This window comes from Paroedura picta, chromosome 7 (genome assembly GCF_049243985.1).
Source record: "Paroedura picta isolate Pp20150507F chromosome 7, Ppicta_v3.0, whole genome shotgun sequence".
Lineage (NCBI taxonomy): Eukaryota > Metazoa > Chordata > Lepidosauria > Squamata > Gekkonidae > Paroedura > Paroedura picta.
Window position 1 is genome coordinate 90,204,451 of NC_135375.1, and position 27,368 is coordinate 90,231,818.

General features: G+C 47.1%; 1 long non-coding RNA gene across 1 annotated transcript in view; it reads right to left on the reverse strand.

Moving 5' to 3' along the window:
• LOC143841853 (uncharacterized) overlaps positions 1-27,368 on the reverse strand; it is a 70,947-nt gene that overhangs the window by 17,754 nt on the left and 25,825 nt on the right. Inside the window, exons 2-4 of the long non-coding RNA XR_013232897.1 lie at positions 14,152-14,220; positions 12,247-12,344; positions 8,976-9,065 (exon numbers count right to left, since the gene is read on the reverse strand). This is a non-coding gene — a long non-coding RNA (uncharacterized LOC143841853). The remainder of the gene's footprint in view (positions 1-8,975; positions 9,066-12,246; positions 12,345-14,151; positions 14,221-27,368) is intronic.

Genomic DNA, 27,368 nt, shown 5'->3' on the forward strand with positions numbered 1-27,368 from the left:
AGCCCTGCAGTGACTCAAGGTCAGCCAGTAAAAAGGCAGAAACTTGAACTATCATACTTTCTAGCCATTGCCATCAAGAAGAAGGAAAGATTGATTTTTCAGTGCAGAGGGTTCCCACACCCCTTCTGCAAGCAACCTCTTCTCCTTCCTCCAAAATGTCTCACTCTCTGAAATAGATAAAGCACAGCTCAGCTAAGGAATACAGAACAAGATTTCTGCTCAACTTCTAAGTAAGCCAGCTTCCTATTTTCCTCAGAGCAAATTGGCCAAACATATAACCAGCACAGAGACAAAGCTGAAACTGGGTATGACCTGAGACTGAGGAAAGATTCTTGGCTTTCATCTGGTGAAGTTCAGAGATGTTTCCTGATTTCTTTAGAAAATCTGAAGTCCCACCACCACTATTCACCTCCATTTATACATAGCCTCTATACACCAGGTTCTTTCACAACCATGGCTGCGGCGGGAGCGAATGGCCACTTCAGGTGTTGAAGTGCCCAAACCACCCCCTCTGTATGTCACACCTAATCCAATCACATCTGCTATTACCATTCACCTACTATTTCATGAGGCTTCTGAAATCAGTGGGCTAAGGGAAATCTCATCCTCGCTGCATCTGAAGAAGTGAGTAGTGACTCCCAAACGATCATGCCCTGCCACAAACGTTGGTAGTCTTTAAGGTGCCACTGAATTTTGGCTCCTTTCTAATAAAGACAAATATCGCTACCCATCTTGATCTGTTTGGAAGATGGCTCAGATTCAAATAAAGGGGAAATATAAGCAACTAGGAGAACACTTCTAACAAGAACTTTTGTTGACCAGTTTCTAGTGATTCCAGTATTTTAAGAGGCATATTTGTGGGGAGAAAATTATGTTTAGCTGATGAGGATTTCTATTCTTGCTGGAGTCTTCCAGTCAAAATTCAGACTCTTTAAATGGAACAAATGCTTTCAGTTCCACTATTTCAAACCACTGCTTGGAATATGAGTAAAGGTATATACAAAGCACAACAAACAACATTCAGTCCTTTCGATTCTTCTCTAATCTCCACACTTTCTCTCTCCCTCCTTTTCTTCATTCCTTCCTTTTCATATGCAATCTTCCCTTCGGAAGCTTCCCTCTACTTTTTTCAGCAGTATCCCATAACTAAAAAAAGTTAGCTTTGGCTCTCAATTGAGTACTGATCATCCAAGATTGAAAAATAAAACCTCAAAAGCCTTGGTGCTATTTTACAGGGAGAAAACTATCAGAGTCAAAAGTCACCAGACTGTCATGAATTCATCCCAAGAAGCTTGTGTCAGCATTGTCAGAGTTGGAATACAGATTACATATCTAATACTGGTAGCTAATAGGTCATGCCCCAAGAAATGCTTCATTAAGTGCTTATATTTCTGCATCAAAGCCTGCAAGGACTAGACAGCTCGCTTGCATTAGAAGCTGTCCCTGAAACTATTTTAGTTTGAAATTTCCTAAGCCCATTTAGAAGAAGGGAGACATTTTTAAGTGCGTGTGGGAAACGTCTTTGTGTGCATAGATGGAAGAGGTGGTCCAGGCTACTCGATTTCATCAGATCTCAGCAGCTAAACAGAGTGGGCTCTGGTTTGTACTTGGATGGGAGACCACCAAGGAAGTTCCCAGTTGTTATGCAGATGCAGGAAGTGGCAGTGGCAAACCGCCTCTGATAACCTCTTGCCTTGAAAACCACTTTAGGGGTCACCGTAAATTGGCTGTGGCTTGACAACACTTTGCGCTACCACCACTACCACCACTACCACCACAGAAGTAACAGCTGAAGATCAAGGGCCACTCCCCACTTTCAAAAAAGGCCCTGAAACACTGTCCTGTGCTGCCCTGTTATAGACGATACATGGCCAAATTATCTCAGTATAGGAAGTGACTTCAATGATTGGAGCTAATGAGCCTGGCAAAGACAAAGATGTCAAGAGGTAACAAGTAAGATGTGGGCACACCTGCATTTTGGTAAGTGAGAGGGAAGGGCAACAGAGGTAAAGAATAAGCAGAGAAGAAGAAGAGATACCGTGAGGGCATCAGTTCCAGAAACACCAACTACCAATTCTGATTTGGAAAATACAGGGCTGGAGCCTGGGAATGGTAGGGCTTAGGGAGAGTAAAATACCATATGGTCCACCCACTAAAGCAGACATTTGCTCTAGGGAAACTGATCTGGGTTCTGGAGATCAATTGTAATTAGGGATGGATGTATGTTTGCAGTGTGTTATGATTCATGGCTGAACCATGAAGTGAACTACAAGCCAATACAAATTGGGGGGGTTGGTTCATGAATGGAGACAGTTCATGATTCCTGCTTTCTGCTCCCTTCTACTATTCATGTTGTGAGATTAAATGGGGAGCAGAAAGCAGGGTTTAAATGGCTCTGTGCCATTTAATACCCTTTTTTATACTCTTCACAAAAATCAGATGAGTGGCAGGGACCAGAAAGCAGGGGTTCTAATGGCTCGGAACCATTTAAATCCTTGATTTCTGCTCTTCACCTCTTTTGACAGGCAGAAGAAAACAAGGGGTTAATTGGTTCTGAGCCATTTAAACTACTTTCTGCTCCTTGCCACTTTCTGAGAAGCGCTTCACAAAAAGTGGTAAGGAGCAGAAAGAAGGGGTCACAAACTGATACAAATGGGTTTGGTTTGTCAAACAACCTCCTAGTTCATATCTGTTCATGATTTGGTCATGACATGAACCAAAATGAATCACAAAATGCCCATCCCTAATCAGGGATAGGCAATACTGGGCAACTTTCCTGAGCCCCATGACCTTGGGAAGCTGAAGCAGCCATCATACCTCTGTCCATGTGGAGGCACTGGACCATACTGGCAAGACTGGCTCTTGTGATGTTCATGATCACAAATGTTGGGTGGCAGCTCCTTGCATTGCTCCACACCTCTTTTGCCAAATAAGGGGGCAGGCAGCAGTGGTCTACTCTTTACTCATTTGTTCAAGCAGCCAGTAATGGCTACCAGGAGCAACAGCAACAGTTAACTAGGAAATTAATAATCTCTGAGAGATCACACTAGTGCCTGGGAAGGGGACAGCATGCTCTTGGAGGCACCCAAAATCTGAAATCAGCCTGGGTAGACAGTAGAACAAGAAAAGGATCATGGTGGGCTGGATATATCTCTCCCTTCTCAACCTTTTTTTGAGTCTGGCTCAACAGTTCACTTATACTGCATCCCAGAGCAGCGTTGCTCCAGCATAAACCCATCAAAATCAATAGGCTTAAAAAAGAGTAACTCTGCATAGGATTGCACGTAAGAAATGAAACAAGTATTTCTAAGATGGCAAAGTGCTGCAACATGATCACATTGGTTTTATTAGAAATATACAAAGGTTACAAAGAAGCTGGATTTAGAGTCTTTGCTAAGCAAATGCTCAAGGTATTATAGAAGAATTTGAGGAGAAGAAATCTGTGTTAAGGAGTAGCAGGCATTTAGGAAGCACTGATGACTACGAATGCAGTGGATCTCCTCCCCATCCGTTTTGAATGGAAACCATTCTTATACAACCTCTTTGGCTTATGAAAGCGTTACACTCAACTGACCTGCAACCATCAGTACTGTGGAGTGTTTCTACAGTCATGACAATCCATGAAAATCAGTTCTGCATCTTGTCACATTTACTCAGAGCAAAGTGGCATCTGCTTCCCTTAGCAGTTGTCATGCCAAAGGCTTGGTGGAAGAAGCAAAATCAACCCACTCCATTCCAAAGGACCTAACTGAAAGGTTTCATGTGTCAAAAACACTGGTATTATCATGATGAGTGTAAAAATACACACCAAATAGCAGTTTCACTTCTTTTTTTCAAATGCAGCCATCAAGTTGGTTCAGTGATCTAGCTTGAAAAACAGCTTATGAAAAAACAGATTCTAAGTACGCAGACCAGAAAATAAAATGTTAGTCTTTGAGAGTACCAGAATCTCCTTCTTCTTGAAAAGCCTGTTCCTTTCCCCTTCAGATACATGCATAATGTTAGGGTTGTTGCATAAAATGCTACTTTTTGTGATTTATGTAGTTCCTATTAAAAATGAAAAGATAAAATTGTCCAAAGTAACAGAATTTAACAGGCAGCTTCCAAACTCAGCAACCAATTTCCTGGATACCACTATTCTCAATATTTCTCTCCATTAAGTATTCACACAGCTGCTTGGGCATGCTCTTTCCCCCTGCCTTCACAGGCATTGCCTATGAAAGGGATGGGTGAGAGGCATTTAAACTGGCTGAATTGTGGCCGAATTGTGATTTTGGCACCACTGATTCAGCTAATTTAAAGTGGGCGATTTGGCAGGGATGGGCGATCTGGCTTGGATATGTCCAGAAAGTACCAAAATCCTGATACCACCCATTTGCCAACCGAGAATCACTCAGCATTAATTTGGCTATTTTTTGGCTTATCCCAACCGAATCACCCACCCCTAATTCACAGTGATGGTCCTCTGAAGATTTCTCACTCTAATTTCCTCTCTGCTGTATGTATCTTCAAAGACCTGGTATAATATTTCTTGGGCTAAATGCCACACAGCCTTAATTCCTAATCAACACAAGAATCTCTGCATCGTGCAATGTTAATGGCATCTAGGAGACTTTCACAGTAGTCATAGTATGGAATGCCAGTCACTGGATGAAAAAAAATATATCTATTTTGAACCATGGAAGGATGAGTCTAGGGATCTTGTGTATATGATGTGACAACATTTATGAATAAAAATTAACTCGTAATGAGACCAATAGCCTTGTACAACTATAGAGATATTTGACAAATATGACCAATCTCTGCCTTTTGGAGGGAGAGAAGAACTCCAGAAGTTGCATACCTACATCGATCACTTTTCAGCATGGCCTAGTGCAGGGGTAGTCAAACTGCGGCCCTCCAGATGTCCATGGACTACAATTCCCAAGAGCCCCCTGCCAGCATTTGTTAGTCTGTTTAAAGCTCTTACCCTGCCACAAATTTTGTTACCCTTAAAGGTGCTATCAGACTCCTGCTCTTTTCTACTGCCTGTGCAGTTGTATATGGCTATTGGTCTCATTATGTTAATGATTTATGCATACATGCTTATTGCTGTATATACGGGATCCCTAGAAACATGAGTGTGACTCACATTTTCCTGGTTTAAAATTTATAATAATTTTTCCCATTAATTTTTATGCATAGAGACTTATTGCTACATTCATATAGTAGAGAGAGAGAGAATAGAAGAGTGAAGTTAGTCACTGAACGAACAGCCCAGGAAGGATAAAAGAAACCTCTTTTCAAAGCAGTTCTAAATGAGTGTTTTGTTAAGAGACACGCAACATTAAATCCCCTATAACCCACCTGTGTCAACTCTCCCCTTGCCACACACAGCTTCATTGTATTTCCTTTGTTCTCTTTCTAAGAACTGAACTCTGCTTCTCTCTTGTGGCTGCAAAGGTGGACAGCAAGACAAATGATTTCTCAGACTGCAAAGGCTGCTTTTTGCTCCAGATTCCTCCCTCTCAAAAAAAGGGTGCAGGGCAGGTAACAGCTATTTCATTTCAAAAGAAGGCTTTCTGTCTCCAGAGGACTTGCTTTCCTAACTGAGTTGCGACATGAACCTCCTACTCATTGTTTCTCCAAGTTCCTGCTACCACACAATGGCCAACCTACACTGACCCCATCCCATGCCCTGCAGGTTGGAATGGCAACTGACATGAATAGTTCTTGGCAATCTTAATCTAAAATTCTTAAATTAAGTCACACAGAGAATAGTGATGGATAGGACATCCTTAAATGCCTATTCCATTCACAAGAGAGTGATGACACTCAAAAATAGCAGACAGGGTCACACAACACCCGAGAAGGAATTCACATTTGGTGGGCTCCTCTGCATGTAAATGATGTATTCTGCCACTAAAGGTGCTAAAAAAAATTGTGGTGAATAAGTTCAATAGTCAAACATAACTTGTTGGCAGATGCAATCATTTCTGAGTCATATAGACTGATCTAGTCAAACATCCACAAATGGGAATTGAACAGTTTTGCTGCTGCATGATCCTTGGGCTATAATGCATGTACCAGTTTTCACTGCAGTCAGTTTGCCGACCCTTTAAATCTAAAAAATGTTTTTAGTAAAAGATCCCCACCTATGCATGTGCTCTGATACTGCATAGTTTTGTGTGGTTTTTTGCAGCGATTATGCATTTGAAACAGGGGAAACTTCCTCCTTTGTGCTGCAATGTCATCAAACCACCACTCTGGCACATGCTGCCAGCAGGGCCTCATGGGAATTGTAGTTCATGGACATGGAGACTTCAGCAAGAAATTTCTGTGGAGATACACAGGCTTTTGAATGCCCAAACTACCACCTTTGCCCTTCTGAGGTATACTGTTCCTCGTAGAGAGTGGGCAGGATGGACCACAGCAGACTAAAGGTTCCCAAACAAACTTAAAGCTCCCACCATACCATCCCCTCCCCTGTGATGTTTTTTTTTTAATCACTGGCGAGCCAGTCCAAAATGGGAGCCTCTGCCCATAGCCTGAAGCAGCTCTGCTTCCTCATTCTCCTGCAAGACAGAAGTGGTTTTTCAGACAGCTAGTGAGCCCACACAAGGCAACACGAAGAAGACCCCTCCACCAGCCTGATAAACTGCCAAACAACATACACCTCCCCCTGCAATGGTCACTGATCAGAGGTAGACTGCCACTGCATGTAATTATTTGTGTGCTTCTACAGAGAAGCTACAGTTTTGTAGTCTCAGGAGCTTTCATGGAAAGCTGTAGCAGGAAATGCCATGCATACTAGAAGTTAACCATGGCAATATAGTTGGGCTCAATTGCCAGGGAGACTCAAATCACATGTTCACATGATCGCTAACACTGAGGAGGCAGAGAATCAGCAACAGATTCCTCAAGCTCCCATTGGTGGATGAGAGACTACAAGCAGAAAAGGGGCTGTCACAGGGGCTCAGGAGGAGACCAAAAGCATACTAATGTTTATGTATGAAAAAAGATCATTCTCAGCACTTTTGTAAAAGAAAAGTCATTGCAAAGCTAGTTTCAGATACCATGCTGAAAAAATGCAGTGAATGCTGTGTGTGTGCCATACATACAGAATCAATAATACCATGGTGAGTTTTGCACAGTGAAAACTGTGCCATGTTCAGAAATAAAAACTTCTTTTTGGACAGATGTTTTGTGAGATTTTCTGCCATGCATAATATTCCCTTGTTAGGATGGACTTTCATTTCCTTGCATCTGAATAGTAGTGATAGTTCTACTCAGGGTCCCAGATGGCCTGGTCAGTTGAAATAATGAAATAATGTGATGGTGGTGGGAAATGAACCTCTCACAAAGCTGGGCAAATATATGCAAATAACATGGGGGGGATTGACTGAAACACCAAATTGTAGGAGTTTTCAAAACAACTGGATGTTTGTTTATGACTACCAGCTGCCTGATAGCTCTACTTACTGTTTATGAATACCATTAGCTGTCAAGCAGCACACAGCAAAAGCAGCAAGTCTTTGTGTGAGGGGCAGGGGGTGGATACCATCAAGCTCTGTGAATATGCACATGTGTGAAACAGTGTTCTGTATGCTGCTCTGTTTGTATGCTTATAAAATAACCATAGGAATGGGCTTGAACTGTTCACCAACAGTTAACTGATCAGACAACTGGCTCCATGTTTGGGACTGGTGAACCTCTGCTGAGCCAACCAGAGGGTGTTCTTCTATCTTTCTACCATTGAACTATGTTCTCCCTTTGAATCAGTCTAGTTTAAGGTGACCAGATTGTCCCACATTTGGAGGGACATCTGTGGGGTACCTGGAAAATTGTACTTATGTTAAATTATTAAAATACTATTTTCGCATTTTATGCGTTCTATGAAACTTTTGTTGCTTCATATAGACCAAGTTCTAAATCAAGAACCCCCCCCCCAGTGAATAGTGTCCCACTTTACCAATGTTAAAATCTGGTCACCTTAGTCTAGTTGCTTCTGAAGTCCCTCCCCCCCCCCCCACACACACACACTGTTGTTACCCAATGTCTTACAAACATCTCCTTTTCTGCGGTTTCAGCTATGAATCATTTCACAGTTGTAAAGTTTCCTTTGGAAAATGTGTATAATGTCTTGTCCTGGCCATTCTGCAGAACATTTTAAGCACAGCAGTTCATTACAATAGTGATTAAAAGATGCAGCCTTTCAAGTAACAATTTTTAAAAACTACTGGACTCGGACAGAAGAGACTTGGGTCCCAAACTCTTTCCACCATGAAACCTTCTAGATGACCTTGGGTCCATCATTGTTCTTCAGTCTAATTTGTGTGAGGATAAAATGGTTGAAGCCACAGCTCCCAAATACCAAATGCCCCCCTCCTCTCCATATTACCCCCTCTTAAGTGGGGGATATGCTGGTGGGGATCAGGGATGCTGCTGGTGGGAGTGGGGGGAGGTTATACTAATTTTTATTATGTTTTAAGGTCTTAACTAGGGTTGCACGCGGCGGTGTCAGCATCAGCCCTTCCAGGCCGACACTGCCAGTGCTGCACCGTGGAGGGGGGGGAGAGGAGGCGTGGGTGGTGGTGCGTATCTCCATGCACACATGTAGGTGCAGAGTGCACTGAGTTAGGCACCGGCGCCCACGCCTCCCCTCCCCTCCCCTCCTGCAGCGCGATTCAGACGCCGTCGCACACAACCCTAGTCTTAACTATGTATATTGGTGTTAATGCTGTTTTACTGCTACTATGTAAATCACTCTGAGCCTATTTTGTGGAGAGAGGTGGCATAAAAGCCAAATTAAATTTTAAAAATTAAAAATGGAGGAGGGAAGCACAATGAGGGAAAGGGTACTTTAATCCTGCCTTAAATAAAAATAATAAATTGGGGGAGTTCTACCTGCTGCTTTTACAATCAAAGGTTATCTTAATAAAAATCCATGTTCCAAAATGATCTTTAACATAGCAGATGTTAAAGATCTATATTACCTTGTAGATGTTAAAACTGTTGACAGTCAAGCTTTGACCAATTCTACAGCTTTGCTCTTCAGTTTCTTATATTGCCGTTTATTAAACACCCTGTGGGAAACAAGGCAAGCTGTAAAGCTCTCACACAATGGGATATCACACTTCACTTTTATATTAGGGACAGTTCACATAAAATATCCAGGTGTCCACCTGTGGAGATTCTCTCTCAGTAGAGCAACAGAGACAATTAATAAGCTATGTTTCCTGACTTGGTGTTATGGTTGACCACCTCCAATCAGAGGAGAAAAAAACTCTTGCCTTTTCCCTAATTCTGCCTCCCTTTTGTTCCCTTGGTTTCCCCGCACCATCCCCAGGGTTCAAAAGAACTTTCGCACAATCTGAAGGGGGAATGTGCAAGAATCACATAAAACCGTACCTCGAGAATTAATACCACATATAGAAATTAATTGCCATGCTTGGGAGAAGGGATGGGACTCAGAATTTGAACCCTAGGGTTCCACCAATTACTTGTGGTACACAGCGTTCATGACTGAGTCCGGACACTGTTACTATACCCAAATTTTTCAGAATACAATGACAATTGACAAGGCAAGACAAAAGAGCAAGTCTACAAACCATTCCAAAGTCAGGGAGTCATCCCCTCCTCAGACCCCCTTCTCAAGGCCCTGCTGATTCTCTGCTGGCTCCCAAGGTCTGTCCTCAGTCCCCAATGCCTTCCATTCTATGAGATACTGAAGTGGGCCATGACATTCATGACAGTCCAGGAGCTAAGGGGATGTCACAGTTGTCAGCAGCGACTGATGGAACAACTGATAAATGTGCATCATCTGCATATTCCAGTTCCAGGAGATATGCCACTGGGTTTATGTCCTCCATGATCCAGTAAGGGCCAATGAACTGGACATTCAATTTGTGGGAGGGCTGCTGATTCTGAATGAATTGTGAGCCAAATTGAATCCCCTATCCTCAAAGTTCCTTCTGCCCATTGTCATTTGTCCATGAATGCCTTGTACACTTGCTTTCCCCACTTCAGGTGCTCCCAGATTCTTTGATCTGCCTTCTTGATCTGATCCTGCTTTTCTAAATATATGTCATCTTTTTGCTTCTCTTTGAATTTTAAATGATGTCTTGTGTTATGGTCTTGTAATTTTTAAATTAATTTCTGATAGTCTTCCAACTCTTGGCATACTTCTTGACGATTCTTTTGGATTCTGTCCTCAAATTCCTGAAAACTTCCCTGAATACTCTGACTGGGCAAAACTGTAATCGTCTTAAAAGTAACTAGTAGAAAATTTGGAAATCAATACAAGCAGATTAATTAAAATGGAAAAAAAACTAAAATCTCATGGCTGGAAATAATCTCTTCTATCAAAATGAATGTGCTGCCCAACTAAACTTTTTGTTCTAGATGTTACCCACATAGAAGAAATAACATTGAAAGAGTGGCAAAGGAAGATAAATGAATATATATGGAATGGCAAAAAAAAGGCAAGAATAATCTTCAAAATATTACAAGATGAGAAAAAGAGGTTTAGCAGTCCCAAATATAAAATTATATTACCAAGCTGTAGGTCTGCTTCAGAATGGAGACTGAATTAAAAATCCAAGACAAAGAATAGTAATATTATGCCTTGATTATTACATTGCCTGTTATTAGAAGAGCTTTTCTTTCCCTTTGGCCACAAGAACAGCAGTAAAGTGCTGAAATAGAACTAGCACATGAAAGAAAGCAAAGGTCATCAAAATCTATTGTTCCATTGATCAGTTTTATGTCTAATATGCTGAAGGAAGAAGATTAAATTGCACAGTCTACTGCTGAGCCGATAAGTTATTCAATTATTCAGACTTCAGCTATTAATTGCTGTGTGATCACTGTCATGACCATGCATTGTCATGAAGACGATGGACAAATGCAAATCCTTTGGAACATGTCTATCCAGTGATTTTGACGGATTGTTACCAAAGCCACTAATTTTCTGTGGGTGGGGGGAGACCACTTCTCAAAGCATTTGTCTGCTTTTCTCATAAATGCATCTTATTCAACCCAATTATATTTTCATAGTGTCATAAATAACTGTAAGCATGTAAAGAGACAAAGAGAAGATATTAATATAAAAGAAATTCAGATAGAAGGGAAATCTTTTATTTCAATCTATACAATTCCCAAAAGGGTTTATGTAGACTAACTGGGTATATATCCATTGTCTCCTCTGACAGCCCCAAACCAATTTCTCATTATGCCTTTCTGGTTGTTTACATTCCCTTTTATCTAGTCTCATCTTGACTGCTGACAAGTGGATGGTCAGTTTCCAGGTCTTGAGCTCTCTGCTTCCTTCCCTCCTGGACCACTGGTCTTTTCACTGTCCTAAAGCAAAGAGGGTAGAACCATGTAGAGCAACCTTCTCTCAGGATATGATGAGATACCAAAAAGGCATTTTCAGTCATCTCAGTCTAGCCACAGTTTAATGTTGGTTAGTAACATAGCGAGGAACCTAGATGTTTTAGATGACATTACATTATCCTTAGAAAGAGAACCAGTTTATAGTTTATATATGTAATCTATAGAGATTATCTGGGGCACATAGCATTCTAAAACATATGGAGTAGAGGTTGATGATTGGCTATTCATCACAAAGTATAGATGCAAAGAATGAAACGAGGAGGAGATATTGAAGAAACTGTGGGTTCACTTGTGTGACAATACAACACAGGTTGACCCTACACCTGATTCAGACTACTAAATAATACGAAATATAGTCTTTTTAGATCTGGAAAATCAGAATTTGAATCAATTCATATGGCAGTAAAAGAACAAGCATTACTATATTTACACCACTGTCATCCAAGTTTAAAGCTGACTTCAGTCTTGATCTTTAAGATTGGGGTAATATAGTAAAGCAATGTCTGTTGAAACCTACCAGAAGCAAAGCCTGTTATTTTGTCAACATTCTCTTCAAATTGATTTTTGGTGCTTAGTGGGTCATTCATTCATCGCCACCTTTTATGGAGAAGGAGTGGTCTTGAAGCTCACCGGAGAACAGGACTGTGCCAGAGGTCTGAAACCCTTGTCTCTGTCCCAGACCCAGCCAGAAGCAAACTGAAGAGTATCTCATCCAGAAACATCTGGAGTTGAGAAGCCAGTACTCTTCAGGTTCTTTATCCAGAAATAGTATGCTAGAGATTGCTTGAGAGTTATATCCCATCTCTTGCAACTCTCTAATGGTTTGTTCTGTGTTTGCCAAGTATGAAAAGAAGATAATTAGAGTGTTACCTGGAGATACTGGGGATTTAACCTGGGACCTTCTGCATACAAAGCGGATGCTCTAAGCCAGGGTTCCTTCCCTCATGAATTAGTGAAAATGCAGTGTTCTGCAAATACAAAAAGAAGACAATTAGGGTTTCTAATGACCCAGTTGAACCAAAAGATTGTTTGCCTCCAAATATTTTCCAAGGTAATGAGCCTCTGTACTTTCCCCCAGATAAACAAAAAAGGTGGAAGAAGGGGTCTGTATTTCTGCTGGGTATAGTTCTAGTCTTCAAACATTCTCTGAGCAACACTTTTTACGGTAATACATCACTGAACTTTAGAATGACATCTAGACTTTACAATAATTTTGTTTCAAACCATCGGAGCGGCCCTGTTCTCCTATGAGCTTCAAGACCTTTTTAAAAAGTAGTGATGAATGACCCACCAAACGCCAAACATCCCTGTGAAGAGAAGGTTTTCAGCGATGTTTTGCATCTCAATGTGCTTCATCAGAGAATGGTCTAAACCAGTGGCCCCCAACCTTTTTATCACCGGGGACCACTCAACGCTTGACAATTTTACTGAGGTCCAGTGGGGGGGGGTAGTTTACTCCTCTACTCTCAACCACTGCCCTAACGCTCTCTGATCGCTATGGTAATGTTTAAACATCCCTTCAAAATAAGATACAGACACGCCACAACAATTAACATAAGGAACATTTTATTTTCATGGAAATTTTAACTCATGACAATGACAAATCAATGGGAACCCTGAGCTTGTTTCTCTGCAACGAGATAGTCCCATCTGGGAGTGATGGGAGACAATGACACCCAAAGTGTGTTGTAAAGGGCCGAGGGAGGGGAGAAGGCGTCCTTCGCGGCCCACCTCCAATTAGTCGATGGACCACATGTGGTCCGCAGCCCACAGATTGGGGATTGCTAGTCTAAACAGTTAATATGCTCCTCTTACTGGCATATAGGCTGGATCCTAAGTAGTGGAAGGATTATCTCCATTGGTGTGATCCTGCACAGGTTGAAAGATAGGACAGTGGCACTCCACTGCGAAAATCCCATAGTGTTGAATGTAAATTTGGCAATACTGTAACAGAGCTTTTTCACTGGCCCCTCACAAATTGCAGAAATATTCCCCTCCCCAGGTATGGGGTTGGTACCAACTTTAAAGGCCATTCAATAAAATTTGAAAACACCATTAGAATAAGGAGATGGGGTACAAATCCACCAAATAAATACGATGTTTTTTGTTCAGGAAGGGGGAAGGAGATCACACATTTGCAACACTTGGACAGGGAACAACAATCTGCAGGAGGAACTCGATGAGCTGCAAGTGTTAAGTGAAAGCAAACAGGTCTACCATTTGAATTGCATACAGCAACACAATTTTGGCAAGAATGGGGACTAAATTGCAGAGCAGTTGTCCGGAAAATGATACCTTTATAAAAATTATAAACATATGTTTCTAGATAAGAACAAAAAAAATGCATCATTTCATTTTTGGCAAGGCTTATGTGTGAATGGAAATAACAGTCCTTGAAGAACAAGGAATCGGTTTTACTTCTGCTTTTACAGAGTCAGGCCAGGCATCTTGGCATACTACAAAGTGAGTATTTGCGCCAGGTAATGTGCAACAAGCAAAGATACCTGGTTTCAAGCACATGTTCCCTGTGCAAATATAACAAAGGTCCCATAGTTATTTATAGTTATTCACTGTTATCATTTTCTTGACCACTGGCATACGGCTACATATAATCTCATGATGAGTGGCATGGCCCGAGAGAATTGACTCTATGGGTCCAAAGCAAATCTCAGTTCGTAACCAGGATTTTTAATGAGAATATCTCCCAATACAATCAGTGTATAACACCTGTCCCCAGAGAAGTAGTGTTTCCAGTCAAGAATATCTCAGTGTTACCTGGATTAACATTCAGCTTATTTGCTCATCAGAAATTCCCTCTGCTCATCAGAAATGCAGACAGAGTTTCTGAAACAAGAAAAAAAAACAGAAGATGGCAAAAACATTTATTTACTTACTTTATTATAACATAATAAATCTCGTATGGGAGGTTCAGCTGGCCTCAACCAGGGCCAGGGCCTTTTGGTCCTGGCCCCAACCTGGTAGAATAACCTCCTAAAAGAGCTGAGGGCCCTTCAGGAGCTTTTGCAGTTCTGCAGGGCCTGTAAGACTGAGCTCTTCCAGCAGGTTTTTGGTTGAGGCCAGGGCACGAAAGATGTAGGGGCACCTCCATATCTAACACAGACTAATACCTCAATTGGAATGACAGGCACCCCTGGATTTTCCCCCTGAGGCACTGGATGGGGTTGGAAATAGGGGGAGGAGATAGTGTTTTTTGACTTTTCACTTTCACTGCCATGCTAGGGTAGGTTTTAATATTTCTCTTTTATGTGGGTTTTTAATGTTTTTGTATTTGAAACCTGCCATGAGACAATTCCCTGACAGTGGCGGGGAATAAATCTAAACTATTAATTAATTATTAATGAAATTTCTATTTTTATTTATTTTATGTATTTGTTGAAATTTTAGCCTGCCATTCTCTGCAGACTTGAAGCGGGTATGCCACCTTTCCCTACAAATAGGGGTGGAAAATCTGCCCCAACTAAGTGTGATAAATACATTTATTTATTACAATATCAATACCTGATATTTCACTTGGGACTCAGGGCGTCTTACAGTTCCAAAATTAAAACCATATATAGTGCAGCACAACCCCTTACCTCCCCCCATTTCACAGTTCATTAAAACCCCTAACAAATGCCTCCTAAAATCTTCTAAGGACAACTCTCCCCTTCCTCAAAGGTATTATTGATAACCTGAGAGTCACTAGGAAAAAGTTCTTGTTGATACCAACCAGGCAATCTTAAGGGCGGGGGGGGGGGGATCACAAGATGGTATCTAGAGAACAGCAAATGACATATGGGGTCATCTGGGGAATGATGCTCCTAGTCATGAAGGGCTTACCAAATTATAGCCAGTACCTCAACCTGAACTCAAAAACAGTTTTAAGATGGGCAAGATGAGTTCCCATCAGCCACAACTGAGTAGACTCCTTTGCCAATAACATTCCATCAGCTAAACAATTTCTCCCCAGTTTACACAGCTTTGTTTTTTACTAGGTACACTGACATTTCTTTTAGCCTACATCTTCTAGCCATACATGACTATCAACCCTTTTCTCCAAACACACAGATGTGGAAATTATTTATTAAAATACTTATATCCCACTTTCCCACTCGGTTCAAGGCAGATCACAAGCTCAGATTTAAAATATACAATAAAATCCCGAAATGCTACCTCCACCACCAAGTGCATGTAGCGGAATCCCCCAATGTATTATTTGTTTAAACAAGAAAAGTTTCTCTTTTCACTGTCAGTCATACAAAATATGAAGCAGGTTTCTGCTCAGGAAACGGGAGACCAAATTAGGTCCCTACAGGCCCCAGGTCTGCAGCAGGTGTTCCTTAGCCAGTATAATGATCTTTCTGTCCCCGAACATTCACAGAGCACAAGGGGCAGAACTGGAGGGGAATTTGGACCTCAAATTCAGCTGAGTTTTGGTCCATTAAAAAAGAAACTTGTCAAAAGCAGTTGAGACAAATATGCTGGTTTAAAAAAAGAAAGCCTTGTATGTGTCAACACAAGCACATTACTCTTCGTTTTGGTGTTACACTCCAGTATCAAACATTCCTGTTATTAAAGCCACCCATAATGTATTTTTATGCTCAGTGCTCACAAATGCTAGATTTTTCTTAACAAAAATAATTAGTGGTATGGCATGGCTCAGGACTGCCACTGACATGATGGGAAGGACTGGCTGAAGGAGACACAGAGTGGGGGAGAGGAGTCACGAGGTGCATGCAGCCAGGTAAGCAGTGTGGTGCCTCATGATTGGCTGGCTGAGAGGGAGATGGGCGCAGGTGTAGGAGAGCACCTTGTGGCGATCTCCCTCTTGCCAGAGTGATGTGGACACAATCTCCGCCCTCCCTCCCTAGTTGCTTTAGGCTTATGCCTGGTTTGTTAGCTGGCTTGGGTCACAGTGTGCTTCAGGTTGTTATAATTGTGGGATGTTTCAGTCACAGCTTGTGGGTTGGCAGGGGGTGGAGCCAATTTGGTGTGGAGAAGGCCTTGCATGGCGAACTCCCCAACTGAGGGCCTCTTTAAAGAGGCAGCAGGCCTGTGAGCGGGTGCCAAACCCAGATGGGGGAGGCACAGGATTCATAGGGCCAGGTGGCCTTGGTTAGGGATGGCAGTGGCTTCCAGCAGATTACAGGGTCCGAGTTCCCGGCTGGAAACCAGATAGAGTTATACAAGCCACTGTCTGGGGGTTAGAGCAGTCAGCTGACTGCACAAAGCGGCTCCCAACTTCCTGTCATGCCAACACCCTAAAAGGTGTTATGTTAAAATAAAGCTGTGGCCCTATTCATGCCAAGACGTGTGTGCATCTTTTATCAGCCAGGGACTCCCTCGCTGCAAGCCAATGCCATCAAAATGTAAATGACAAGATCATGCTCCTCTTTCACGGCACCTGCTCTCTCCCTCACAACCATCTCTCTCAGTGCTGTGGATATACATTCACACATACTTCTAAGCACCAGCATGGTTGGGTTATTGTTGAGGTGGAGAACAAAACTGCTATCTGGAATAGAGTATCTATATGTGCGTGGGCTGAGCAGGATACTTTGCATAAGCCATTTCCACACACATAAAGAAGCAAATGCTTTTTAAAAATTTTCTTTGAAGTCAATGTTCAGTTCTCTTCTTTTAGAATTGTTTTGTACATCCAGCCTAGTTTTTTCAAATATGCAGCCTCTGAAAACAACACAAGAAACATTTAGTGGCAGTTGACTTGTACATTAATAATCTGGAAACATGTGTTCAACTAAACAATTTGATAGGCAGAAAAAAATGGTACAAACTCTACGGAGAAGAAAAAGAGCTGGTTTCCATGCCCAGCTCTTCTCTACCCAAAGGAGTCTCAAAGCAGTTTACAATTGCCTTTCCTTTCTTTCCTCACAATGGGCACTTTGTGAGGCAGGTGGGGCTAAGAGAACTCTGAGAGAACTGTGACTAGCCCAAGGTCACCTGCAGGTTTCATGTAGAAGAGTGGGTAATTAAACCCAGTTCTTCAAATTAGAGTCTGCCATCCTTAACCACTACAGCATGCTGGCTCTAAGAATGAAATCAACAAGAAGATTTTCGGATCAAACAGGTAGTGACTTAAATTCAGATCAAAAGAACTTTATTCTACCTAATTATTATTTAATTTTAATTTTAATTTTATCTAGGTGCCATGGATGCATGATATTATTAAATGGTCTACAGAAGGCTTTCTCAACCAGGGTTTCCTGGAAGGGTTTCCAAAATGGGTGAGAGTTAATTAATTTGTATATTTTTAAAATTGTTTAAATGTTAAACAATTATCAGGTGATATATCATATATGGTCATATCAACCCACTCACCTTCACTAAATGACCTGGAGGGGATGGGCCCCAGGTGGGCATGTACACAGTTATGCCTCCCAACCATATTCTTCACCATCACACCATGTCTGAGGTTTCTGGAAGCCTGAAGAACATTTCAAGGGTTTCTCAATGGTAAAGAAGTTGAGAAAAGCTGGTCTGCAGAGTTGACTAGCAGGTGGCGACTGTTCCAGCAATGACACGACTCCTTGTTTGGCAAATAACTTGGCCGCAGCTGTTTATTGAAACAAACAACCCCAACATAGGGTTGGCCTTATGCTGGCAAGGGAGCCTGACCCCGTCAGCCGTCCGGCTGCAAACTCGGACCGCGGCCCCAGGCTCCACTCCTCGCTCCCAGCCGGGAGGATGGGACGCCTTCCGCCGCGGAACTCAGGGAATCGGCAACCCGGGATCCAAAGGGCGTCCGCCTCCATTGGTACCCGTTCGCCGCTTGGCTCCCCGGGCCCCTGGCCTCCCAGCCGGGTAGGCCGCGCCCGGGTCCTAGCCGGTCTCCTTAATGAGACCCCCACCTCAGGGAGATCCACACGCAGGCGGGCCTCCCTGCCAACAGGCTCCCTACCGAGCATAACCGCCATAGGACAGGTGAAACTACACCTGTTCCCGCCAACCCTGAACGAAAATGCTGCGCAACCCCTCCCGCACTGCGGTCAACCAGAGCTCGCATCCCTGTTCAGACAGGTGGACCCCATCGGAACGATACAGGGACGGGGCACGATAGGATATTTCCGGGTGAGGAACTACTCCTCCCCCCAAAGCAAGCACCGTCTTCTTAGCTGCTTTGTTGACCTTCTGCTTGGCCCAATTAACTCGGTCATGACGAATTGCTGCCCGCCACGCCAGTCTGTCCAGCAACTCGGACCACAGCAGCAGGGACTTCGGGAGGCGCTGACGCAGTACTGACAGGTCCTCAGCAATACGCGCAATGAGCCGTCGGCCAGTCATCGCCGGTAAGTCATTCTCGCCAAGATGGATGACTAGGACGTCCGGGGGGCCAGCCCGGTGAACCTCATCTGCTACGAGCGGCAGCAAGGAGTCCCACTTGAGCCCCCGTCTCGTCCACCAGGCGATACGGCAGATGTCCTCCAAACCGAGGTCCCGTCCCCAGCAGGTCGATGCAGCATAGCGGCCTGCCCAGAATGGAATACTGTGCCCGACAATGGCAACGGATGCTGCCGATGAAACACCTGAAAAAGCCAGACGTTAGTCAATCTGTCCCGGGCGGATGTATCCCTCATACGCCCTCGAGCGCCACCTCCCCAACCGCTGTAATATCCCGGCTGCTCTTGCCCGCCAGGTATGCTTGCGTGGCGGCGCCTATCCGGAACGAATGGGAGCCATACATGGACGCCCGGTATCCACCGGCCGCGAGGCACCTGCGCAGGACGGCGACAAATTGGTACCGCGAGAGGCAAGTCCCGTTTTGGTGAAGAAAAAGAGGGCCTGGGAGATGTGGACGAGCTGCAAGATACCCGTCCAAGGCCGTCCTCGGGCAATCCAAAGACCCCGGCACCGACTGGAGGAAAATGTGTCGCCCAGCGCCCCTTTGATCAGCCTTTGACCGGCGCAGGAAACACTGCACGCCGTCCTCATGCAAGCACACATCAGAGGCACGCAGACCCGTGAAGGAAGCGGGTGTCCGGGATTGGGCCGCCAACTCGCCCACCCTGAACGCCCCATGGAAGGCTGTGCAGAACGCCGCCTTAAACAGGCGCGCTTCATAACTAGAGCTGCACGCCCTTGGGAGGCAATCCAATATGCGAGCCAAAACCCGTTGCGTGATGGGGCGGCGGCCGTCGGGCTTGGGCGGCGCCTGCCTCCCCCAACCCTTCACTGCCTGCCGCGCAAGGAACGATTTGCCGGGATCCCAGGTACCAGCCGCCTTGCTGCAAAACGAAAGTGCGGACAGCGTAACCCTCAGGGTACGATGAGACAAGCCCCGCTCCTTCAAGTGAGCAAGGTACCGCAGAGCCATTTCCTCATCCATCGGCCACGTGGAGGCACGTCCCGCACGACCTGCGAAGTCCAAAAAACCCACCGCCGCTTGGCGGTAGGCCCGACGCGTTGAAGGTGCGACGGATGCCAGCACGCCATCTAGGATCAGTCGACTCCAAGACTCCAAACCTCGGGCAGGCAAATCTCTGGGACCTTGGCCGCCCCCGGCACGAGCCGACGAAACCTCTCGACCTGAAACCGGGAGAGAGCGTCGGCAAGCTCGTTAGTGACCCCTGGGACATGGCGGGCCCTAAAAGTGCAGTTGCGCGCCAAGCACGCCATGACGAAGCGCCGGACCAGCCGCATCACTCTGGGTGACCTGGATGACTGCCGGTTGATGACGTACACGACAGCCGAGTTATCGCACCAGAACTCGACCCGCCGGTCGGCAAAATGCTCGCCCCATAACAACACCGCTACCAGGATGGGGAAGAACTCTAGGAAGGTCATGTCACGCAATACCTCCGCGGACCACACTGCTGGCCAGCGTTCAGCACACCAGCGGCCATTGAAGTACACACTGAAACCGCTAGCCCCGGCCGCATCGGATTGCACCTGTAGCGAGTCCTTGGGGGCGAAAGGCGTCTGCCAAATCGCCACCCCATTGAAACGCTCTAGGAAGCGTGTCCACACCCTGAGATCCTCCTTGATGGACCTGGTTACCCGCACGCGATGGAAGGGGCGGGATAAGCCCCTGGTGATGAAGGATAGTCGAAAACAAAACGCCCTGCCGGCGGTCACCACCCTGCAGGCGAAATTCAGATGTCCGAGCAGGACCTGCACCTCCCTCAAAGTGGCTTTCTGCTGCCCCAACATTTTGTCCAGCAACCCCTTAAGGGAGGATATTTTGTCCTCTGGGAGCCTGGAGGTGCCAGCCACAGAGTCCAATTCGATACCCAGGAAGGTTATCCGGGTGGCCGGGCCTTCGGTCTTTTCCCGAGCCAAAGGGACACCGAGCTCCCCCATCAGGCTCTGAAACCGGCGCAACCGGGACTCGCACTCCGACGTGCCCCCCGCCCCGGCCATCAAAAAGTCATCCAAATAGTGCGATATGGCATCGAAACAGCCCCTGACCCTCACTACCCACTCCAAGAAGGAACTGAAGGCCTCAAAAGCGGCGCAGGCGATGGAGCAGCCCATCGGCATGGCCTTATCCACGTACCATTGGTCCCGGAAACGGAACCCCAGCAGGCAGTAGTCATCAGGGTGGATGGGCAGGAGGCGAAACGCCGATTGAATGTCACATTTGGCGAGTAATGCCCCGCGGCCACAACTGCGAACCATGGCCACCGCAGCATCAAATGAAGTGTACCGCACGGCACAGAGCTCCGGGGGAATTTGGTCATTCACGGACCCTCCGTGCGGGTAAGATAGGTGGTGAATAATCCGATACTCCCCCGGAGTCTTCTTCGGTACCACGCCGAGGGGAGAAATCCTCAGATTCGGTAGAGGCGGTGCATCGAAGGGGCCCGCTATTCGCCCCGCCTCCCGCTCTTTGGCGAGCTTGGCTGTCACAACCTCCGGAAGCTCATAGGCGGATCGCAGGTTGCCGCTCACGGACGGCTCGCGTTGACCCTCGTAAGGGATCCTGAAACCCTCGGTGAACCCCTTCGCCAGGTAGACGGCAGACGCCTTGTCAGGGTAATCCCGGAGCCATTCCACTAATATGCCCAGGTTGACTGGCGTGGGGGCTAACTTCCGGAGTTGGGCCCCCGGATCAGGCAGACTTCTGAGCTGCGGAAGGTGCACCGGCTCCCGATCCCCCGTCCTTCTTCCCGGAGGATCGGGTGCCGCGAAAGGGCTGACCCGAAGTCTGAGGCTGGCTACAGGAAGCCATTGAATGACTCCCTCCACATGACTCACAGCGGTGCTCGAACCTGCACCGCCGACGCTTACAGCCCCCTCTGTTAAAATCCCAGCATACTAAGCCGCTGATTTTCTTGGGAGGGGGCGCGGTACCTGACCTCGGCCTCTCTTTCCTCTGCCGCGTGGGGGACCCAACTTGCACAATCCACGCGTCATGAAGTTTTAAGTCCCAACGGGTGGAGGCGTTGTGAGAAGCGAGCTCGCGGAACTCCCTATCATATGCGAACGCCGCCTCTTCGCCCCCCCTCTCCCATGCTTGCAGCACCGTGTAGAGGTAACGGCAAAGGTGCCAGCCCCTCTCCGGATAAGCCCCACATATGAGGCCGTGATATTCCGTAAAACCCTTCAACCAGTTCAACATGGTGCGCTCGCAGGGCTGGGACTCGGCTTTGTCTTTGTCCCTACGGCTGCCTGTGTCTGCCCCTTTGTTCCTGCCCCTGTCCAACTCGAACATGTCCACGAAGTATCCGTCAAGGGCCCTCTCCCGCAATTTTGCAGGGAGATGGACCCCCGGCGGAGCCTCCCCGTCCTTGAACCAGCCTGGGGGCTCCCTCCGGCTCTCGCTAACGCCTGCTTCGTCCAGCAAGCGTTTCGTGGTTCTCCTCCGGCTCTTCATCCACGAAGGGATTCCAGGAACGAAGGCGGACTCAATCCAAAACCACCCGTCATGGGTGGCGCTGTCCCCGCCTTCCCTAGAAGACGACTCACCAGTAGACGGACTGTGCCGCGATGACCGCCGCCGCTTGTGCGCCGCCCGCTGCGTCTTTCAGCGCCGTTTTCCGCTGTGGCCCGCGTTGCCTTCCCGTCTGGCGCTGTCAGAGCTCCTGCCAGGACTCCTGGAAGAACTGTGAGAACGCCGAGGGGTCCGGCGACCGGGCCGCCGGTCCGCAACGGAGGCCAAAGCCTCGGCGTACCCAGCCCAATACTCCGCCGACTTACCAGAAGCACACCGGCCTGCAGATGGCGACCGATGACGCCTCGTGGAAGTAGGGCGGGACACGGGGGAAGTGGGTGACCGCCGTCCCCTGGGAAAAATCCGCCTCCCTTTGCCCCCCGAACGGGACCTGCTGGAAGGCGATGAGCGTCTCCTGCGGAGCCGGTCCGGCCTACGCAATGGTGAGGGGGAACGAGGCCTGGGTCTTCCCCGCACTGTCCGATCCCCCCCGGCCCCGCCGCCTGCTTCCGCGGGACCCGGAGGACTGACTGGTCCCTGAGAAGCCCCCCCTGTCACCCCCGCCCGCGGGGGCGACCGAAGATGACCCCCTCCATGCCTCGAGGAAGAGGAGGAAGAAGCAGGCCCTCCTCCTCCGGAGCGAGGTTCACCCCTGCGGGGGGACCCCGTGTCACCTCTGTGACGCCTCCGTTCCGGGGTGGCCAGCCCGTGCCTCGGCTCCCGCCGCCTAGCCCCCGGAATTTCAGAGGCCCACGCCCGGCTGGCCTGCCGGGCGCTGGCCCTCTGGGTGCCCCTCGTGGAGCGGCCCTGGGACCCCGTGTGAGGAGAAGAGGCCCCCCCTGGGGCCCCTTCGCGCTCGCCCCCCACTCCTCCCCCTGTCTCCAGCGGCGGGGGCCTATCCTGGCCTGAGGCCTGCCGGCCGGACCTGGTGGCCCGGGGGGAGTGGTCCGTCCCGCCACGCGAGCTGCCGCCGCCCGCTTTTGTTGCCCGGCTGGAAGCGGAGCCGGCCGCCGCGGCCTCCTCGCCCCGAGGGGACCCGGAATCCCGCGGGCTGCTTGCACGGCCCGAGCAGGCTGTGCCCCGCCCGGACCTGCGCCCGCCCCGTCGCACGGCCGGAGTGGGAGGCTGCGCCTCTACCGCGCTCCCGGGCCTGTCTCCCCCTCCAGGTGCTCCCATCTCCCCGTCCCCCGAGGACCTGTGCGCCGCCGGCCGTTGCCGGCGAGGCATCTTTGCGCCGCTCCTCCCGCCAAAGAACCCGCCGCCGGGGGGGCCAACGCCCGAAGCGCCGCGTGCCTCCCTTCTCCTTCCCCGGCCTACTCTACTGCCGCGCCGGGACAAGTCTGTCTCCGGCCGCGGCTGGCGCCAAAGAGGGTTGGCGCCTGCGCGCTCGGCCTTTTAAAGCCGAGCGCCCCGCCCTTCTCAGGCCGCACGGCCGCGCGGCCTGATGACGCCCAGGGGAGCCGCGTCACTGCCGGGCGCCCCCGCCGCGTCAACGGCGGCCGCGGTAATCCGCGGCCGCTATTTATTGTCATAACAAACCATCTTGGTATCATGCTTATAGTGCTAGACTATAATCTGGGAAACCAAGTTCCAAATATGGCAGACTTGGTTGTTATGCTGTAGCAGTGTTGTAACACAATAAATTCCTTTAAAAAATACATCCAGTTTACTTGGGGGGGGGGGAGGTAATTGAGGGCCCAGAATGGTGTCACCATGAAAAGAAAGTTGCAAGCAGGCACCATTTTTAAAAGAAAACATTTTGGAAAAGGGGAAGGGAGCAAAGCATCATGGGAGGCTGCCTCCTTCCAAATCAGATGCAGAAAACCCATGGGGAATTTCAGCTGGGGAAACAAGGGGAGGAAAATCCAAATGCAGAAAACCTAATGTCGACTCACAGCATCCAACGGAAATCCAAAGCAAGGCTAAAACAAGGTATGTTTCAAATGTAGAAAGAGACCAGGTGTGAACCCCAACACTGCTGTGGAAGCTTGTTGCATGACCATCGGCCAGAGACTCACTCTCAGCTTTGGGTGCTGTGAGGATAAAATGGAGAAGAGGAGAGCACTGAAAGCCACTTTGGGGCCCCAACAGAGAGCCAAGTAGGGACTAAATGAAGTAAATGATGAAATTATGGTAGACTGAAAGTGGTGCCTCATATCCCAGTGAGGAAACATGCAAGGTGCCATCTTAAGAAGAGCTTGTGCATCTTCTTGTAAGACGTCGGCTCAGACCCTTCACTAGGGAGGGGCTGCAGCTCAGTGGTAGAGAATTTTCCTTGTCACCCCGAGGATCCAAGGTTCAGTCCTCAACATCTGCAGATAAAAGGAACGTGCACAACAATAGGCATTTTACAAATAGATAACTTCCCCTATTTTTACCCTGACACTCTGTGCAACACTTAGAAACATTATGGGACTTTGCTCTACAGGAGACAATATACGGTAATGTGGCCCTTCAGGAAAACTAGAAAAGTTTCCACAATCATTCCGCTTGAGAAACGCACTTGACACCCACAGAACAGATAGAGTATCTGACCCGATTTCCCCATAAATAATTACTGATGCTGGAGGTAAAGCGCCTCTTTTTCTTTCAGGTCAGTGAATAACTGGCTTTGCGGTACTGAGCATCTAAATCAATGGGCCGATCTCTAATTCAAAACATGCTGGAGTCTAATTACTAGTTACTACCATTGGCAGCCTAATTTCTCATGGCTGCTCTGCAGTTCTAGTCCTTTCATGCCATTCATTTTCCAGTTGGGGGACACAGATGGCAGAAGTAACCTGAACAGCAGAAATAGGAGCCAGCTTGTGCCAGCTTGTTTTATGAGAAAGTAACTAGAAAAAGGAATGGTAGTCTTGAGTAATAGACCCCGATACCAGTAATTAGATGTGCTTACTCCTCTCCAAATCAGATTCACAGGTGATATGGGAAAACAAAAATACAAAGGAACACATCTCCTGACAAAGATTCTCACTCCTTATGTGGAACACATCCACATAAGGGAGGGAGGGGGCTGGCGCGGCAATGAACTGAGCTGGCATGAATCTGCACACGCATGGAGAAAGAGATTCCTTCCTTCCCACTCCTCCTTTGACTCTCCCCCTTATCTCTCGCTTCCCCAACATCCTCCTGGTCCCTCCCCCCTCTCTCAGACACACACACACACACACAAACACTCAGACTCACACAGCTTCCCTCCTCTCCTTTCCCTCTCTTTATCTTTGGATATCCCTTGCCACCTCTGCCACTTCCCAGGACTCAGCAGATGGCGTTGAAAGGGCTTGATAGGCCTGTGCCATCTCTGCTGCTCCCCGGGACTTATAGGCAGCATTGGCGGAGCTGGAAATAGGACAGGATGCCTCTGCCATTCCCCAGGACTCATAGATTGCATTGGTAGGTCTTGGCCATGCTGCACCACCTCCCCTACAGGCTGGGACTCGCAGGCGGCATTGGCAAGACTTGGTCGCACTGCCTCCACTTCTGCCTGGGACTCTGTGGTCAATTCCCTGTAGCTGGGCCAGCCTCCTCAGTTGCCACTACCAGTGCTGGCTGCCTCCATGGCAACCTTATCCAACCATCTTCTAGCATGCTCAGGGGTGGAGGGGATTCATGGACATTATTTCCGTGAGAACTTCCATTTCACCAAGCACGCTAGAAGATGTGTTTCTAGATGTGTTTCAACAGCGGCCACAACCATGCAAGCATGGAGTTCCACGTATGCATGGTTGCGCCCACTGTCACGCCCCTGCCCATGCCGCCCCCCCATGGCGCGGCACTGGCTGCGACCGGAGGGAACGGCTGCATCACGTGACCCTATCCGTTATCTGCCCATTTTTACAAATGCGCTTTACTTCTAGTACGAGTGTTCCTGCAGCACACACATTTGCTAACTAACAAATGATTTCGATTCACTTCTCTACATTTCGTACAGATGACATTTTGTACAGACTAATTGGCTTGGGTGGCCTAATAAAAATATCCTGGCTTCTGAAAACGTTTTTCACAAAAATAAAAAAGTACAGAGTCCTCAGATTAAATATCTATGCTGCCTGACTCATCACTTGGGATGCGATCAAATGTCTGATCGCTGATGGCTCACCTTGAAACACAGTGTTGAGATTAGGATTCTCCCTTGTGCCAATGGAACTTATCAGACTTAATTTCATGTGAAGAAGAAGAAGAGTTGGTTCTTATTTGCCGCTTTTCCCTACCCGAAGGAGGCTCAAAGCGGCTTACAGTCGCCTTCCCATTCCTCTCCCCACAACAGACACCCTGTGGGGTGGGTGAGGCTGAGAGAGCGCTGATATCACTGCCCGGTCAGAACAATTTTATCAGTGCCGTGGCGAACCCAAGGTCACCCAACTGGCTGCATGTGGGGAAGTGCAGAATCGAACCCGGCATGCCAGATTAGAAGTCCGCACTCCTAACCACTACAACCAAACTGTACTTTTTGGGGTGGGGGTTGCTACCAAATTTTCAATGATTAATTAGATGTTTTTCAACATTATTTGTAGATCACTTGCATGTCAACAGATGAGATTTCTTTTGAAAGGCTGTCTCCAGCTGCTGTACAGGTCATGTGGTGACTGCCATCCCAAGCGCTTTCATTTTTGAGAAAGCCATCACAGAGATACAGCATAGCAGACACACCTTAATGACATGATGTCACATCTTCAGTGGAGCCCTTTCAGACATTTCACTGCTAGTCATCAAGGGATGATATACCAAGACATATACTTCTACCTACCTATACATTTTTACTCAACCATTCTTCCAAGGCAAAGATGATATACCTGGCTCCTATCTGCTCAAACTTATGACTTCACAACAACTCTGTGGGGAGGAAGGGTGGATAGCCTGGCTTCTGGGAGATAGTCTGGAAATGGGAGCGATATTAAGTTTTAAATGTCTCAGAGGACTTGTGGTCCCATAAGGGGTGGCATTCAAAAAGCACTATGCGTCTATGATTCTATGCATAGGCATTTCAACAGAGAAGTATGCATTAAAAGAAAATAGCGGGCATTGTGGGACCTTTAAAATATGGAGAAAGGGGATTGGTTGCCTGCATTGATTGGCAGGTGGAAGCACAATGCATATAAGT